Genomic DNA, 18,262 nt, shown 5'->3' with positions numbered 1-18,262 from the left:
ACCCGCTTCCTGACACGATTGCCTCTTTATCTTTATATAGATAGATTCTATGGGGTTATTACTTAGTAAGTCTATTTTGTACAAGAGCCCCTCCTATCTGATAGAAAAGGGTCCCATGATCCCGAGCCGATCTTACCTTGGCTCGCAAACCCCAAGTTTGTCTATGAAGAGCTAATCTAATTGTATTTTTTTCTAGAATGGATTTCTTATGTGGAATACTAATGGATAGGGCTTCGTTGCTAAGTGCTACAAGATCTAGTGCACTGGAACTCGTGGTTATGGACCCGAATCCTTTAGTATGGAACATTGTCTTTTCCAAGTAAAAACCCCTAGTATATGAAAGAATGAAAAGGTGCTTTCGTTCTTGTGGAATAAGAAGCCCTCGTACCTTAATGAAAGGAAAATCGTAATTTTTCGTTAGGTATTTGACCAAATAGGATCGTCCAGTTCCTACAGAACCTATCACTAAAATACCCGATAGGGCTAAGCGGAACGAAAAGGGTTTTCCATGAGATGGTAAATGAAAACGATTAGTCCCACACGAGGTTTGGGAATAAGTGATTGTCTGATAATGAGCAAGGAATATACGTCTTTCTGCTAAAGAGGATCTATTAAACTCATAATTCATTAGATCCTTGTTATCAATGCCAACTAGGTATCATAAGTAAATGGATCCCGGTTGTTCAATCCTTTGATAACCAAGGTCATTCTTTGCTAAAGAGAAATGATCACTATGAGTCAGACTCAATAGAATTGGATCCATTCCAAATAGCGAGAATTAGGATTCTTGATCCCTCTCAATCTCTCTTTCAATTCGAGGATCCAGAGAGGTGTTTTCATAGTCATCTCCGAATATTTGCCATCTCGGAATATTTTCGATTTCATTTTTCTATGATATGTCTTTCTATATGAAAATTGGTTATTTACGATGTACGATGATCCCTGTTAAGCATCCATGGCTGAATGGTTAAAGCGCCCAACTCATAATTGGTAAATTTGCGGGTTCAATTCCTGCTGGATGCACACGAACGGGAACATTCCATAAGTCTATTGGAACTGGCTCTCTATCCATGGAATCTCATCCATCATCCATACATAACGAATTGGTATGGTATATTCATACCAAAACATAAGAACAATAAGAACTCGAATTCTTATCGATACTGGAACTCAGAGCATAGGAGGGAAAGTCGATTTATGGATGGAATCAAATACGCAGTATTTACAGAAAAAAGTCTTCGTTTATTGGGAAAGAATCAATATACTTTTAATGTCGAATCGGGATTCACTAAGACAGAAATAAAGCATTGGGTCGAACTCTTCTTTGGTGTTAAGGTGGTAGCTGTGAATAGCCATCGACTACCTGGAAAAGGTAGAAGAATAGGACCTATTCTGGGCCATACAATGCATTACAGACGTATGATCATTACCCTTCAACCGGGTTATTCTATTCCACTTCTAGATAGAGAAAAAAACTAAAGGAGAATACTTAATAATACGGCGAAACATTTATACAAAACACCTATCCCGAGCACACGCAAGGGAACCGTAGACAGGCAAGTGAAATCCAATCCACGAAATAATTTGATCCATGGACGGCACCGTTGTGGTAAAGGTCGTAATTCCAGAGGAATCATTACCGCAAGGCATAGAGGGGGAGGTCATAAGCGCCTATACCGTAAAATAGATTTTCGACGGAATCAAAAAGACATATCTGGTAGAATCGTAACCATAGAATACGACCCTAATCGAAATGCATACATTTGTCTCATACACTATGGGGATGGTGAGAAGAGATATATTTTACATCCCAGAGGGGCTATAATTGGAGATACTATTGTTTCTGGTACAAAAGTTCCTATATCAATGGGAAATGCCCTACCTTTGAGTGCGGTTTGAACTATTGATTTACGTAATTGGAAGTAACCAATTAGGTTTACGACGAAACCTAGAAATCGATCACTGATCCAATTTGACTACCTCTACGGGATAGACCTCAACAGAAAACTGTTGAGTAACGGCAGCAAGTGATTGAGTTCAGTAGTTCCTCATAGAAAATTATTGGCTCTAGAGATATGGTAATATGGAGAAGACAAAATTGTTTGAAGCACGCACAGAACCGGAAGCGCCCCTTGTTTCAAAGAGAGGAGGACGGGTTATTCACATTTAATTTGATGGTCAGAGGCAAATTGAAAGCTAAGCAGTGGTAATTAAGACCCCCGGGGGAAAATAGGGATGTCTCCTACGTTACCCATAATATGTGGAAGTATCGACGTAATTTCATAGAGTCATTCGATCTGAATGCTACATGAAGAACATAAGCCAGATGACGGAACGCAGAGACCTAGGATGTAGAAGATCATAACATGAGCGATTCGGCAGATTTGGATTCCTTTCCTATATATCCACTCATGTGGTACTTCATCATATGATTCATATAAGATCCATCTGTCTAGAGATCGTCATATACATCTAGAAAGCCGTATGCTTTGGAAGAAGCTTGTACAGTTTGGGAAGGGGTTTTTTGAGAGAAAAGAAGAATCTACTTCAACCGATATGCCCTTAGGCACGGCCATGCATAACATAGAAATCACACGTGGAAGGGGTGGGCAATTAGCTAGAGCAGCAGGTGCTGTAGCGAAACTCATTGCAAAAGAGGGTAAATCGGCCACTTTAAGATTACCATCTGGGGAGGTCCGTTTAGTATCCCAAAACTGCTTAGCAACAGTCGGACAAGTGGGTAATGTTGGGGTGAACCAAAAAAGTTTGGGTAGAGCCGGATCTAAGTGTTGGCTAGGTAAACGCCCCGTAGTAAGAGGGGTAGTTATGAACCCTGTGGACCACCCCCATGGGGGCGGTGAAGGGAAAGCTCCCATTGGTAGAAAAAAACCCACAACCCCTTGGGGTTATCCTGCGCTTGGAAGAAGAACTAGGAAAAGGAAAAAATATAGCGATAGTTTTATTCTTCGTCGCCGTAAGTAAATACGTAACTAGGAATATGGAAAATTGCATTTTTGGAATTTGCAATAATGCGATGGGCGAACGACGGGAATTGAACCCGCGCATGGTGGATTCACAATCCACTGCCTTGATCCACTTGGCTACATCCGCCCCTTATCCAGCTAAAGGATTTTTTTCTTTTTTCCATTGATCATTATTCTATTTATTCTGACCTCCGTACTTCGATCGAGATATTGGACATAGAATGCCACTCTTTAAAAAGGAAAAAAGGAGTAATCAGCTGTGACACGAAAAAAAAACGAATCCTTTTGTAGCTCATCATTTATTGGCAAAGATAGAAAAGGTCAATATGAAGGAGGAGAAAGAAACAATAGTAACGTGGTCCCGGGCATCTAGCATTCTACCCACAATGGTTGGCCATAACAATCGCGATTCATAATGGAAAGGAACATATACCTATTTACATAACAAATCCTATGGTAGGTCGCAAATTGGGGGAATTCGTGCCTACTCGGCATTTCACGAGTTATGAAAATGCAAGAAAGGATACTAAATCTCGTCGTTAACTGAATTCTGAATAGAAAGATTAAGAAGAAAAAAAGATTCAAAATAAAGACAGAAATACCCAATATCTTGCTAGAACAAGATATTGGGTATTTCTGTCTTCAAAAATTCTTATATGTTAGCAGAAAAACCTTATCCATTAATAGATGGAACTTCAACAGCAGCTAAGTCTAGAGGGAAGTTGTGAGCATTACGTTCGTGCATTACTTCCATACCAAGGTTAGCACGGTTGATGATATCAGCCCAAGTATTAATAACGCGACCTTGACTATCAACTACAGATTGGTTGAAATTGAAACCATTTAGGTTGAAAGCCATAGTACTAATACCTAAAGCAGTGAACCAGATTCCTACTACAGGCCAAGCAGCCAAGAAGAAGTGTAAAGAACGAGAGTTGTTGAAACTAGCATATTGGAAGATTAATCGGCCAAAATAACCATGAGCAGCCACAATATTATAAGTTTCTTCCTCTTGACCAAATTTGTAACCCTCATTAGCGGATTCATTTTCAGTAGTTTCCCTGATCAAACTAGAGGTTACCAAGGAACCATGCATAGCACTGAATAGGGAACCGCCGAATACACCAGCTACACCTAACATGTGGAATGGATGCATAAGGATGTTGTGCTCTGCCTGGAATACAATCATAAAGTTGAAAGTACCAGAGATTCCTAAAGGCATACCATCAGAAAAGCTTCCTTGACCAATAGGGTAAATCAAGAAAACAGCAGTAGCAGCTGCAACAGGAGCTGAATATGCAACAGCAATCCAAGGACGCATACCCAGACGGAAACTAAGTTCCCACTCACGACCCATATAACAAGCTACACCAAGTAAGAAGTGTAGAACAATTAGCTCATAAGGACCACCATTGTATAACCACTCATCAACAGATGCAGCTTCCCAAATTGGGTAAAAGTGCAATCCGATCGCCGCAGAAGTAGGGATAATAGCACCAGAGATAATATTGTTTCCATAAAGTAAAGAACCAGAAACAGGCTCACGAATACCATCAATATCTACTGGAGGGGCAGCGATGAAGGCGATAATAAATACAGAAGTTGCGGTCAATAAGGTAGGGATCATCAAAACACCGAACCATCCGATGTAAAGACGATTTTCAGTGCTAGTTATCCAGTTGCAGAAGCGACCCCACAGGCTTGTACTTTCGCGTCTCTCTAAAATTGCAGTCATGGTAAGATCTTGGTTTATTCAAATTGCAAGGACTCCCAAGCACACGTATTAACTAGAATATAGATAATAGAAGGCTTGTTATTTAACAGTATAACATAGACTATATACCAATGTCAACCAAGTCAGCCCAAAGATTAGCTATCCATATAACTAAATTAACCAAACCAATAATTTTGTATTTGTAAATGAAGTGAGTCAAAGTGAAAAACTTTGATGGGTCTTTTCTATATGGGTTGCCCGGGACTCGAACCCGGAACTAGTCGGATGGAGTAGATAATTCTTCCTTGTTACAATAGAGAAAAATCCCTCCCCAAATCGTGCTTGCATTTTTCATTGCACACGACTTTCCCTATGTAGAAATAGCCAATTTCTATTCCAAAGAGGAAGTTCTACTAATTTTTTTAATTAGTAAGTTGATTCACCTACTCTTTATTATAATAAAAAGAACATTTCAGAATGAAAAATAGAAAAGTTTTTTCTTGATCATTTATCAACCCTTTCCTGTTTCTTAATTTCGTCTAATGATTAATTAAGAGGGTTGACCAGGTCATTGATACGTATAATATCCAAATACCAAATACGCTCAGTGTGTGATCCACAGAAAGAAAAAAGAGTTGTTTTGGTGAACATCAAAGAAAAAACTTGCTCTTCTTCCATAAAAAATTCTTCTAAAAATGCCGAACCCAATCGTTGCATAAAAGTTCGTACCGTGCTTTTATGTTTACGAGCTAAAGTTCTAGCACATGAAAGTCGAAGTATATACTTTAGTCGATACAAAGTCCGTTTTTTCGAAGATCCACTATGATAATGAAAAAGATTTCTACATATCCGACCAAATCGATCAAGAATATCCCAATCTGATAAATCTGTCCAAATGGGTTTACTAATAGGATGCCCCGATCCAGTACAAAATTGAGCTTTTGATAAGTATCCTATGAGGAGAGTAGCGGGGACTATGGTATCGAATTTTTTCATTCGAGTATCTATTAGAAATGAATTCTCCAGCATTTGATTCCTTACTAACAAAGAACTTTTTTGTACACTTGAAAGGTACCCCATAAAATCGAAGCAAGAGTTTGCTAATTGGTTTATATGGATTCTTCGCGGCTGAGTCCAAAAACAGAAATAATATTGCCAGAAATTGATAAGGTAGCATTTCCATTTCTTCTTCAAAAAAAAAGTGCCTTTTGATGCAAGAATTGCCTTTCCTTGATATCGAACATAATGCATAAGAGGATCCATAAAGAACCATAGGGTTTTCCGAGAAAAACCAGGGTACATTATCCCAAAATGTTCCATCTTCCTAGAAAAGTGGATTCGTTCCAGAAAAGTTCCAGAAGATGCTAATGGTAAGCAAGAAGATTGTTTACGAAGAAACAACAAAAAAAATTCATATTCTGATACATAAGAGTTATATAGGAATTGAAATAGTCTTTTATTTTCTTTTTGAAAAAAAAAAATGGATTTCATTGAAGTAATAAAACTATTCCAATTCGAATAATAGTTGAGAAAGAATCGCAATAAATGCAAAGATGGAACATCTTGGATACGGTATTGAAGGAGTTGAACCAGGATTTCCAAATGGATAGGATAGGGTATTTCTATATGTGATAGATAATCCAAATGCAAAAATTTGTCTTCTAAAAAGGGAAATATTGAATGAATAGAGCGTAAATTCTGAAACTTTGGTATTTCTTTTTCTTTCAGACAAAAAAATTCCCGTAGCGAGAATGGGATTTCCACAACGATCGCAAACCCTTCAGATAGAATCTGAGAATAAAACTCAGAATAAAAATAATTTTTGTAATCCAATAATCGATCTTGGTTAGGATGATTAACCGAGTTATCCAAAAAATTCTGCTGATACATTCGAATAATTAAACGTTTCACAAGTAGTGAACTAAATTTCTTGTTATTACAACTAACAACTATTTCCACAGGTTCAGAACCATTTAATCCATAATGGTGGGCAAATGCATAAATATATTCCTGAAAGAGAAGTGGGTAGACAAAGTATTGTTGACGAGATTTATGTTTTTCTGAATACCCTTCGAATTTTTCCATTTGTATTTCTACTTGAATCAGAGAGAAGAAGCATTTCTCGGTTTATCGAATGATGATACATAGTGCAATATGGTCAGAACAGGGTGTTGCATTTTTAATACAAACCCTGGAAAGAAAGGGAGTCTAATCCACAGATCTTTTTCTGCTCCTTTTCTACCCAATTAGTTTATGTTTGTTCTAATTAAAAAAAAAGAACAGAACAAGTTTTTTATTTTTGCAGGCCAATCGCTCTTTTGACTTTGGAATACAGCCTCTTTATCAATATACTGCTTCTTTTACACATTCAATCCATAACATCCCTTATTCAATCCATAATCAAGAATAATTAGGATTTCTAAAAAAAAAAAGAAAAAATAAAGGGTCCACTCATAGGAAAACCCAACCTTTCCCCGCATCCGGCACTAATCTATTTTTAACGTCTAATTAGAGCGGGGAATCATTCCAATTAGGAAGTTCAGCTCGTTGCTTTTTATTTTACCAGAATTGGAGCCAGGCTCTATCCATTTATTCATTAGACCCAGAAAATCGTAATTTTGGATTCCATTCAAAAAAGATTGATTTTATTACGACATGCTATTTTTTCCATTCATTACCTTTGAGGATCAGTCGTGGTCTTCTAGACTCTACCAAGAGTCTGGACGAATTTGTTGTTTCATCCAAATGTGTAAAAGATCATAGTCGCACTTAAAAGCCGAGTACTCTACCATTGAGTTAGCAACCCAGATAAAAAAAAGGATCTTAGATACGATCGAAATCCAAAAATCAATGGAATTACACCGCGCGCTTCTGTCAAAACATTGAACTAGCAAGACATCAAAAGATTTTTTTTATCGACCATGAAAAACACTCAAATGCCAAAACGAACAGGTCCGGTGAAATTCCACTAAAGTAAAGTTAAAAAAAGAGCGACCCTAATCACGATGGCCAAATTCTCCTTATTTTTAGCGATTTTTATTAACAAAAAATATATATTATAAAAAATATATATTATATTGTATGAGAATACATGCAAGAGGAACACCCTTATCATTTGAGCGAAGTGTAGGCGGAAAAATTGAATATGGAGTGAGGATAAAGAGACCCATCTATCTACAAATTCTATTTGTTCAATAGACCTTTGTCAATGGAAATACAATGGTAAGAAAACAAATTAGATAGAAAAAGTAAATAAAATAGGGGCTTATGTTGGATTGGCACGATATAATATAAATCCAAATAGGATTAAAAAAGAGGTAAATTGTGTCTAAATAATTAGACAACTAGGAATACTAATAATCTTCTCCTATCCTATTTTTTGATTCATTTAGTTCTTCAATTAACTCAAAGTTCTTTCTTTTTCTTTAAAGAATTCTGCCTTCCTTAAAATATCATAAACAGTTCTTGTTGGTTGAGCACCCTTTTCAAGGAAATAGAGAATAGCTGGAACATTTAAACAAGTTTGATTCTTTATCGGATCATAAAAACCTACTTTTTGAAGATCTCTTCCTTCTCTTCGAGATCGAACATCAATTGCAACGATTCGATAGACAGCTTATTGGGATAGATGTAGATAAACAACGCCCCCCCCTAGAAACGTATATGAGGTTTTCTCCTCATACGGCTCGAGAAAATGATTCGAATTTCTGTCGATAATAATAGAAATTAGACTATGACGTGCATTAATTTCCTTACAGAAAAAACAAATTTCATTTATACTCATGACTCAAGTGGGCTAATTTTGCCTGACAAACTTCGAAGGCAAAATCCTTCCAAAATTTTTGAGTCGTCTTTAAACTCTTTTCTTTGTCTCATTTCGAACGAATTGACTTTTATTCCTTATTCTAATCCAACTCTGTTGTTGAGACAATTGAAAATTGTGTTTACTTGTTCTGGAATCCTTTATCTTTGATTTGTGAAATCCTTGGGTTTAGACATTACTTCGGGAATTCCTATTTTTTTCTTTCAAAAGAGTAGCAACATACCCTTTTTTCTTATTTCCTTCGATAAAGCATTTATCTCTTCTATAGAAATCTAATAAGAGGGATTGATTCTGATATACTTTTATTGGACTTTCTTCTTATTTTAACCTTTCGATTTATTTCTATATTAAGGATAGACTGACAAAGTTGGCCTAATTTATTAGTTTTCACTAACCCTAGATTCTTTCCCTTGATAAAAAAAATTCTGTCCTCTCGAGCTCCATCGTGTACTATGTTACTTAAACCCAGCGCAAATTTGGTTCGGAACGAATAGAACAGGCTATGTCGAGCCAAGAGCATTTTCATTACTATGGAAAATGATGGATAGCAAAATCCACAATCGATCATGTCCTTCAAGTCGCACGTTGCTTTCTACCACATCGTTTTAAACGAAGTTTTACCATAACAAACATTCCTCTTTTCATTGCAAAGTGGTATAGAGAATTGATCCAATATGGATGGAATCATGAATAGTCATTGTTTATACTAATTAAAACTTGCTATCTATGGAGCAATATGGATAAAAGAAAGTAAGTATTTATCCGGGAAGCCTCCGCCAAGATCCAATTTATTTAAACCCATATTATAATTCTATCATATGAATGAAACATAGTTTGAAAAGACGACTAAACAAGTTTGCTTAAAACTTATTTATTCTTAAATTTCCACCCTCAACGGATGGCTCGAGATGATCAATCTGAAGTGAGAAAAGAAGGATTGACTCTTCCTCAATAAATAAACTATCAACCTCCAAAAAAGTTTAATTAATTTAATTACTAGAATTAGAATTCTAGTAGTAATATATTTTTTTCAGTACCAAAAACAATTAACTATAATAACTAAATAAACTATTCCAATGAAAAGATTGAAAGTTTTTGGTAGTTATAGAATTCTCGTACTTCTTCAACTCGAATACCAAAAGGAAGAAAAAAATATGACTAAGTGATTTTATAGTAGAGGCATATCCTGAATGTGCTTGATAGATCCCATTTTTTCATGAAAATAAAGATAGTCAATTTGACTGGACTTAAGACTTTATTATGTTTTCTGAGAAAGAATAAGATATCATTATTCTCTTTAATAAACTTTTGTCTCGTACGGAATACTATATGATTCACCGTTTGTTTCATCAGAAACAATCTGGGACGGAGGATTCGAACCTCCGAGTAACGGGACCAAAACCCGCTGCCTTACCACTTGGCCACGCCCATTTCGGGTTTTATGCGACACTAATAAACACTAGTATGTTTATTTGTTATTCGTCAATACCATTTCAATTACATAAAAAAGGAGGGATATTCTCTTGCTAGTATTCTACACATGCGGATAATATAGAATCAAAAAAATGCATTGATCATTACATGGAATTCTATTAAGATATTATATGAAAGTCGAATTTATTCCACTCTCATTTGAGAGTGCGAATACAAGGAGGTATTTTGTGTTTGGAAAAGTCCGAAGAAAAAAGATTTTGAATCTGCCTTTTCCTTCTTTCCCTTAAAAAAATAACTCAAGAAAAATCCAATTATTTACTCTACAAGAATGAAATGCTTGTTATGCCTAATATACTTAGTTTAACCTGTATCTGTTTTAATTCTGTTCTTTATCCTACTAGTTTTTTCTTTGCCAAATTACCCGAAGCTTATGCTATTTTCAATCCAATCGTGGATATTATGCCTGTTATACCTCTATTCTTTTTTCTATTAGCCCTTTGTTTGGCAAGCTGCTGTAAGTTTTCGATGAAATCTTTAGTACTCTGTATGCCAAATTGAATGATGTGTTCATCCAAAAAAATTTTAAAATGGGTAAAAGCCGAGAAGTTTTATATTTTTATATTATGAACCTTCGATTCTAAAATTTAAATTCTTCTACATTGAATGGGTAGCTACAGCAATAAATTTGGATCAGCCTTTCTACTCCCCTGCAACCTAGGTTGAGCAGGTACCTAAAGGTACCTACACAATACCTAACCACCTAACCCTATTTTTGCTATTGATAAGAGTGCTTATTATAAAAGAATTCTTGCAATTTTTTCAAGAATTCTTTTTTTGCATTTTTAGGTATAAAAAAAAACCATCCTAGTGGATCCGTGTGGTAAGGAAAAACTGGTAATCTATTCCTTAAAAAAAAATCTTGGAGATTATGTAATGCTTACTCTCAAACTTTTTGTTTATACAGTAGTGATATTCTTTGTTTCACTCTTTATCTTTGGATTCTTATCTAATGACCCAGGACGGAATCCTGGACGCGAGGAGTAAAAAATTCAGTTTTTTTTTTTCTTATTGGATTTGTTTCGTACATTTATCTATGAGAAAATCCGGGGGGTCAGAATTCTTTCCAATTCGAAAGTCCCAAATGATCCAAGGGAGCGGAAAGAGAGGGAATCGAACCCTCGGTACAAAAAAATTGTACAACGGATTAGCAATCCGCCGCTTAGTCCACTCAGCATCTCTCCACGTTCCAAAGCGAAAGGTTTCCGTGATATGATATAGGCAAGAATAAGAAATAACGGTTGCAAAAAACCCTTTTTTTTCTTTCAAAAGTCTATAAAAATTATATTGCCAATTCCATTTTAATTATATTCTTTTTTCTTAATGTTAATAAAAAAAGAAGAAAATTCTTGTTTTTTCTTTCTAAAATCGATATTGGCCGAGAGACAATCAAATAGATTTTCTCTTTAGCGGCATTTCCATATAGGACTTGTTATAATTATAATAAACAAGCAGGTTATATAAAAAAAACGCTTTTTTTGTCGATTATTTATCAAGAAAGCAAAAAGGGTTCTTATCAAATCCACCATAAAATTGGAAAGAAGCATAAAGTAAGTAGACCTGACTCCTTTAATGATGCCTCTATCCGCTATTCTGATATATAAATTCGATGTAGATGAAATTGTATAAGCGAATTTTTTTTATTTCCTTAGACTTAGACCGCGCAAGACAAGAATTTTTCGCTATTTACGATTTCATATTCTTGTTACTAGATGTTCTATAGGAATAAGAAGAATCGCAACTCCTTTGCGCTACACATAAAATTGATTTCGAAGGTCCATTTTTTTTTTTCAGAATCCTCTATTATTTTAGTTCTTCCACCCATGCAATAGAGAGGGAATGGGAAAAGAAGGGTTACTTTTATTTGCATTTTTCCCTTAAAAGATAGACTTTGAAATAGGAGTCTTGGAATAATGCTGAATTCAAAGGTTTATTTCTTTCTATAGTATAAGAAAAACAATTTATTTCTATTTCTATAGTATAAGAAAAACAAATAAATAGTATAAGAAAAACAAATCGAATCAAATTCATGGATTTACCACGACCTCGGTTGTGACTGTGACTCCATAGATAAAAATGGGAAATTTCTCTCTTCGAGACCATTGAAAAAGGGCATTGAACGAGAAAGAAATCGTCCACAGATAATAAACTATCATATGCCTTGGAAAGTGATATGAGGTGCTCGGAAATGGTTGAAGTAATTGAATAGGAGGATCACTATGACTATAGCCCTTGGTAGAATTCCTAAAGAAGAAAATGATCTATTTGATACTATGGATGACTGGTTACGAAGGGACCGTTTCGTTTTTGTAGGATGGTCTGGCCTATTGCTCTTTCCTTGTGCTTATTTCGCTTTAGGGGGTTGGTTTACAGGGACAACTTTTGTAACTTCTTGGTATACCCATGGATTGGCTAGTTCCTATTTGGAAGGTTGTAATTTCTTAACCGCAGCAGTTTCTACCCCTGCCAATAGTTTAGCACACTCTTTGTTGCTACTATGGGGGCCCGAAGCACAAGGAGATTTTACTCGTTGGTGTCAATTAGGCGGTCTATGGACTTTTGTAGCTCTCCACGGGGCTTTTGCACTAATAGGTTTCATGTTACGCCAATTTGAACTTGCTCGGTCTGTTCAATTGCGGCCTTATAATGCAATCTCATTCTCTGGTCCAATTGCTGTTTTTGTTTCTGTATTCCTTATTTATCCACTGGGGCAATCTGGTTGGTTCTTTGCGCCGAGTTTTGGCGTAGCAGCGATATTTCGATTCATCCTTTTCTTCCAAGGATTTCATAATTGGACGTTGAACCCATTTCATATGATGGGAGTTGCCGGAGTATTAGGTGCGGCTCTGCTATGCGCTATTCATGGAGCGACCGTAGAAAACACTCTATTTGAGGACGGTGATGGTGCCAAATACCTTCGTGCTTTTAACCCAACTCAAGCTGAAGAAACTTATTCAATGGTCACTGCTAACCGCTTTTGTCCCAAATCTTTGGTGTTGCTTTTTCCAATAAACGTTGGTTACATTTCTTTTGCTATTTGTACCCGTCACCGGTTTATGGATGAGTGCTATTGGCGTAGTTGGCTTGGCTCCTGAACTTACGTGCCTATGACTTTGTTTCCCAGGAAATCCGTGCAGCGGAAGATCCTGAATTGAGACTTTCTACACCAAAAATATTCTTTTTAAACGAGGGTATTCGTGCGTGGATGGCAGCTCAGGATCAGCCTCATGAAAATCTTATATTCCCTGAGGAGGTTCTACCACGTGGAAACGCTCTTTAATGGAACTTTCGTTTTAGCTGGTCGTGACCAAGAAACCACCGGCTTTGCTTGGTGGGCTGGGAATGCCAGACTTATCAATTTGTCCGGTAAACTGCTTGGAGCTCATGTAGCTCATGCCGGATTAATCGTATCTGGGCCGAGCAATGACCTATTTGAAGTGGCCCATTTCGTACCAGAAAAGCCCATGTATGAACAAGGGTTGATTTTACTTCCACACTTAGCTACTCTAGGTTGGGGAGTAGGGCCAGGGGGGGAAGTTCTAGATACTTTTCCGTACTTTGTATCTGGCGTACTTCACCTAATTTCCTCCGCAGTCTTAGGCTTCGGTGGCATTTATCACGCGCTTCTGGGACCCGAGACTCTTGAGGAATCTTTTCCATTCTTTGGTTATGTCTGGAAAGATAGAAATAAAATGACTACAATTTTGGGTATTCACTTAATTTTGTTAGGTCTAGGTGCTTTTCTTCTAGTACTCAAGGCTCTTTATTTTGGCGGTGTATATGATACCTGGGCCCCTGGGGGGGAGATGTAAGAAAAATTACCAATTTGACCCTTAGTCCCAGTGTTATATTTGGTTATTTACTAAAATCTCCTTTTGGTGGAGAAGGGTGGATTGTTAGTGTAGATGATTTAGAAGATATAATTGGTGGGCATGTATGGTTGGTTTTATTTGTGTATTTGGCGGAATTTGGCATATTTTAACCAAACCCTTCGCATGGGCTCGCCGTGCATTTGTATGGTCTGGAGAAGCTTACTTGTCTTATAGTTTAGCTGCTTTATCTGTCTTTGGTTTTATCGCTTGTTGTTTTGTATGGTTCAATAATACAGCTTATCCGAGTGAGTTTTATGGACCCACCGGGCCAGAAGCTTCTCAAGCTCAAGCATTTACTTTTCTAGTTAGAGACCAGCGTCTTGGAGCTAATGTGGGATCCGCTCAAGGACCCACAGGTTTAGGTAAATATCTAATGCGTTCCCAACTGGGGAGGTTATCTTTGGAGGGGAAACTAATGCGTTTTTGGGACCTTCGTGCTCCATGGTTAGAACCTCTAAGGGGCCCCAACGGTTTGGACTTGAGTAGGTTGAAAAAAGACATACAACTTGGCAAGAACGACGCTCAGCAGATTATATGACCCACGCTCCTTTAGGCTCTTTAAATTCCGTGGGTGGCGTAGCTACCGAGATCAATGCAGTTAATTATGTCTCTCCTAGAAGTTGGTTATCAACTTCTCATTTTGTTCTAGGATTCTTCTTTTTTGTGGGCCATTTATGGCATGCAGGAAGAGCCCGAGCTGCTGCAGCAGGTTTTGAAAAGGAATCGATCGTGATTTGGAACCTGTTCTTTACATGAACCCTCTTAACTAAGATTTTCTTATTTATACCTGTTCTACTTTTTTTCTGTTCTGGCTCGGTTATTCCATCTAGCCGAGCCATTCATTCCTTTTTATGAAAGAAAGATAAGGGACAGAAAAAAAAAAATAAATAAAAATGAAAGAAACAAACGTATTCAATAAGCAAAAGGAGAGAGAGGGATTCGAACCCTCGATAGTTCCTAGAACTATACCGGTTTTCAAGACCGGAGCTATCAACCACTCAGCCATCTCTCCACAGCCTAATCCTTATTTTACTCCTACAAATAGAACATAGCCATATAAAAAATAAAAGATTTATTAGCCTCTAGAAAGATATCAGATACAAGTTCCTTTTCGATATATCTCTGTATACTGTATACACGGATACAGGATCCGCTATACCCGCTTGTGAAATAAAGAGTAAATAATCTCTTCTCACCCCCATATCCAAATAAAAAAGCGGTTTAAGTAATAAATTTGAATTAAAGAGAAGAATCAATGGATCATGATTAAACCCCTCCTACTTCTTGTATTTTTTTACAATTTTGGTTTAAGTGAGGGATCAAATATGTAGTCAACTTTATTTGATGGTAGCTTGGAGGATTAGAAATATGACTATTGCTTTCCAATTAGCTGTTTTTGCATTAATTGCGACTTCCTCAGTCTTAGTAAATAGTGTACCCCTTGTATTTGCTTCTCCTGATGGTTGGTCAAATAATAAAAATGTGTATTTTCCGGTACATCATTATGGATTGGACTAGTCTTTCTCGTAGCTATTCTGAATTCTCTCATTTCTTAAATGAAATTTGGTTAATATTTATTAACCCCATAAAAAAGAAATAATAAGGCCATTTCTTCTAAAAAATTAGAATAGTGAGACGTATTAAAACGCAATTTGCGTTCCGAATTGCTAGCTCTTCTCTTTCAGTATTATGAAATTCCATTCCCATAGAATATTCATTGACAGATAATAAAAAAAGGAAAACTCTAATATAATAGAAAATGAAATGAAACGGTCGACCCAGGACATAGAAGGTCGACCCAGGCGGATAACGCTATAAAATATATACCGTAGCGAGCGTAGTTCAATGGTAAAATATCTCCTTGCCAAGGAGAAGATACGGGTTCGATTCCGCCGCTCGCCCGCTTAATTTATCAAAGTACTATGATAAAAAGTTTAGTCTAGTTAACTGTTTAACTACTTATATTAAATTAAGTATTAATTAGGTGTTAGTCTAGTGCCGTATCCCTTACTATCTTACCCTTCTTTGCATCCCACTCAAAAAAAGAGGGGCCGTCCAGAGGCAGAAATAGAACTCGCCAACAGAGCTCCAAAAATTGGGTATTAACTGAGACAAACAACGGGCAAAACTTTTTTTAAAGGGAAGGGAGAGGTAGACTGTCCCTTTCGTTTCATTTTTATTTTCTGCAGGGTAGGGAGAGGCCTTGCGCTTCTTTTTTTTGAAGGCAAGTGACTTCGCAAACTGCTCAATTTTGCCTCTAGGGCCGGGAACTAATGAATAAAAAAGGGTTGGATACGCCCCTCTACCATACATATCTTAGAGAAAATAGAATAGTCCTTTTATACAGACTGCTAAGTGCGGAGACGGGAATCGAACCGTGACCTCAAGGTTATGAGCCTCGTGAGCTACCTAAACTGCTCTACTCCGCTCTGGAGTACCAGAAACTGGTGGACAAAAAAGGCTTGAATACAAGCCTCTAACATGTCTAGACAAATAGAATACTCCTTTTATACAGAATGGAGCGGGTAGCGGGAATCGAACCCGCATCGTTAGCTTGGAAGGCTAGGGGTTATAGTCGACGTTGGTTGATTATTTTTAACGTCTCTAATTCAAAACCGAACATGAAATTTTGATTTCATTCGGCTCCTTTATGGATATTCTCACCACTTAACATCTATGTCAGCTTTTCTATTTGAATGGAACCAAAGCTCTCCGCTTTCTAGATGATCCTTATAGAGTAGAGATAGAAATTCTATCTAAATTCATCTAATCTACTTACTTCGTTCCTAATTTCATTCAAGAGATCCTGAGGAAAAGAATTGGGTTTCCACCGAGCTGAAACAATATGCGGATGGTTCTAGTAAACCAAAACTATCGTTTTTTAGCTATTTGGCTTCCTTATTCCTTATTTTAAGAAGATTTAGTTACGATTGGAAATCAACTTTTTTGTATCTTCATCCATAGATCCTTTACTCATATTTTCAAAATTGGAATACTTAATCCAATGCAAAATTATGCTTCGCGACTCTGTACTCATAATCCTATTTTTAATTTTGATGCAATTTAAATTAGTCTTTGGATACAAATCGCCAGAATGTATATTCTTCCTCAATATGCCTATTGAGAGGAAAGGATTTAAATCCTTTATAAGAACTAAAGTTTTCATCGGAATATAAAAATAAAAACTTAAGGATGCCTTAAGTATATCATTTCAAATTCAGTTATTATAGAACGAATCACACTTTTACCACTAAAACTATACCCGCTACATTGTAGATTATGGTATAAATGGTACCCTTTGTCAAGGATAGCCATTTGACAAGAAGGCTAATTCCCCCTTATTGAATCAGATGGAGAAGGTTCATGACACTGAGCCGTTGGTACTTCTACTTCGATCGCTCGCCTTTACTTTAGGATTAGATAGCCCCTCTGGTCTGTAAAAAAAATCTTTTCTTACATGCTAATAGCGCCTGAACCAAATGTATTTATTTTGATTAGGATCCTATTCTACGGTTACGACTACAATAATAATTATTTACTTGCAAGGACGTAAGTGTGTCAGACTGCTAAATTGTTTTATTAATCCTACAATATAAACTAGGGATATAGGGGGTAACACTGTCCCTATAAATTTCTTTTTTCCTTTTCTTTTTGTCCAGAATTGAACAAAAAAGAAATTATGGAAGATGTTTTCTTCCCCCATTAAGTCCGAGCCATAGAGTAAGAGTGAGATGAGTTTTCCAAATTCTTCATAGACTTTCCCTATGGCTTGATAGAAGTAAGCAGCAAAGAGTCGTAACTTAAAGAAAAAAACGGACAGGGCCGACAGATTTACCTGATGTAAAGAAGATCCTAAAAGTCTCTGATTAGTCGACTCTCTCCATTTAACACTTTCCTCTCTCTCCTTTTTTCCACTGACTCAATTCTAGTTTATTAGATTCTTGTTTAAAAGAATGCAAAAAGTTCAATAGAACTAAGAACACATAAAAAATAGCATAGAGGATCAAGGCCATTACCAAAGTTCCTCCCAAGGATCCTATATCCTATTGGTATCTGTTCCCCGCCTTTTCCCGCTAGGATCGGAAATCTTATATTTTCCATATCCATATACCGTTGAATCCTTGGGGTTCCAGAATCCGCCTATTTTACTAGTCTTCGGAAACGAAAACCCTGAACCAAGAAGAGTTGGATATGTTATGTAGGGTATGTTTTTTTTTATTAATTTTATTTTGAGCTCTCAAGATATCGATATATACATATACAATCTCTACATAATGTCCTCTCTCTCTATCTCTATATATTATATATATAATATGTACATTATGCAGTAGACCCATAATGGGAAATCCAAGTGGCTAATTTTTGAATTAAATAAAAA

At 36.6% G+C, this 18,262-nt stretch overlaps 1 non-coding gene across 1 annotated transcript; it reads right to left on the bottom strand.

Annotated features, from left to right (window-relative positions):
• Window positions 1-14,808: 14,808 nt before the first annotated feature.
• Window positions 14,809-14,896, bottom strand: TRNAS-UGA (transfer RNA serine (anticodon UGA)). The gene has a single exon. It is a non-coding gene; the product is annotated as a tRNA-Ser (tRNA).
• Window positions 14,897-18,262: the final 3,366 nt, after the last annotated feature.

This window comes from Triticum urartu, unplaced genomic scaffold (assembly GCF_056163025.1).
Source record: "Triticum urartu cultivar PI428250 unplaced genomic scaffold, HENAU_Tu73 scaffold2, whole genome shotgun sequence".
NCBI classification, from domain to species: domain Eukaryota; kingdom Viridiplantae; phylum Streptophyta; class Magnoliopsida; order Poales; family Poaceae; genus Triticum; species Triticum urartu.
Note: the sequence above shows the minus strand (reverse complement) of the source record. Positions and strands in the feature narration are given on the sequence as shown.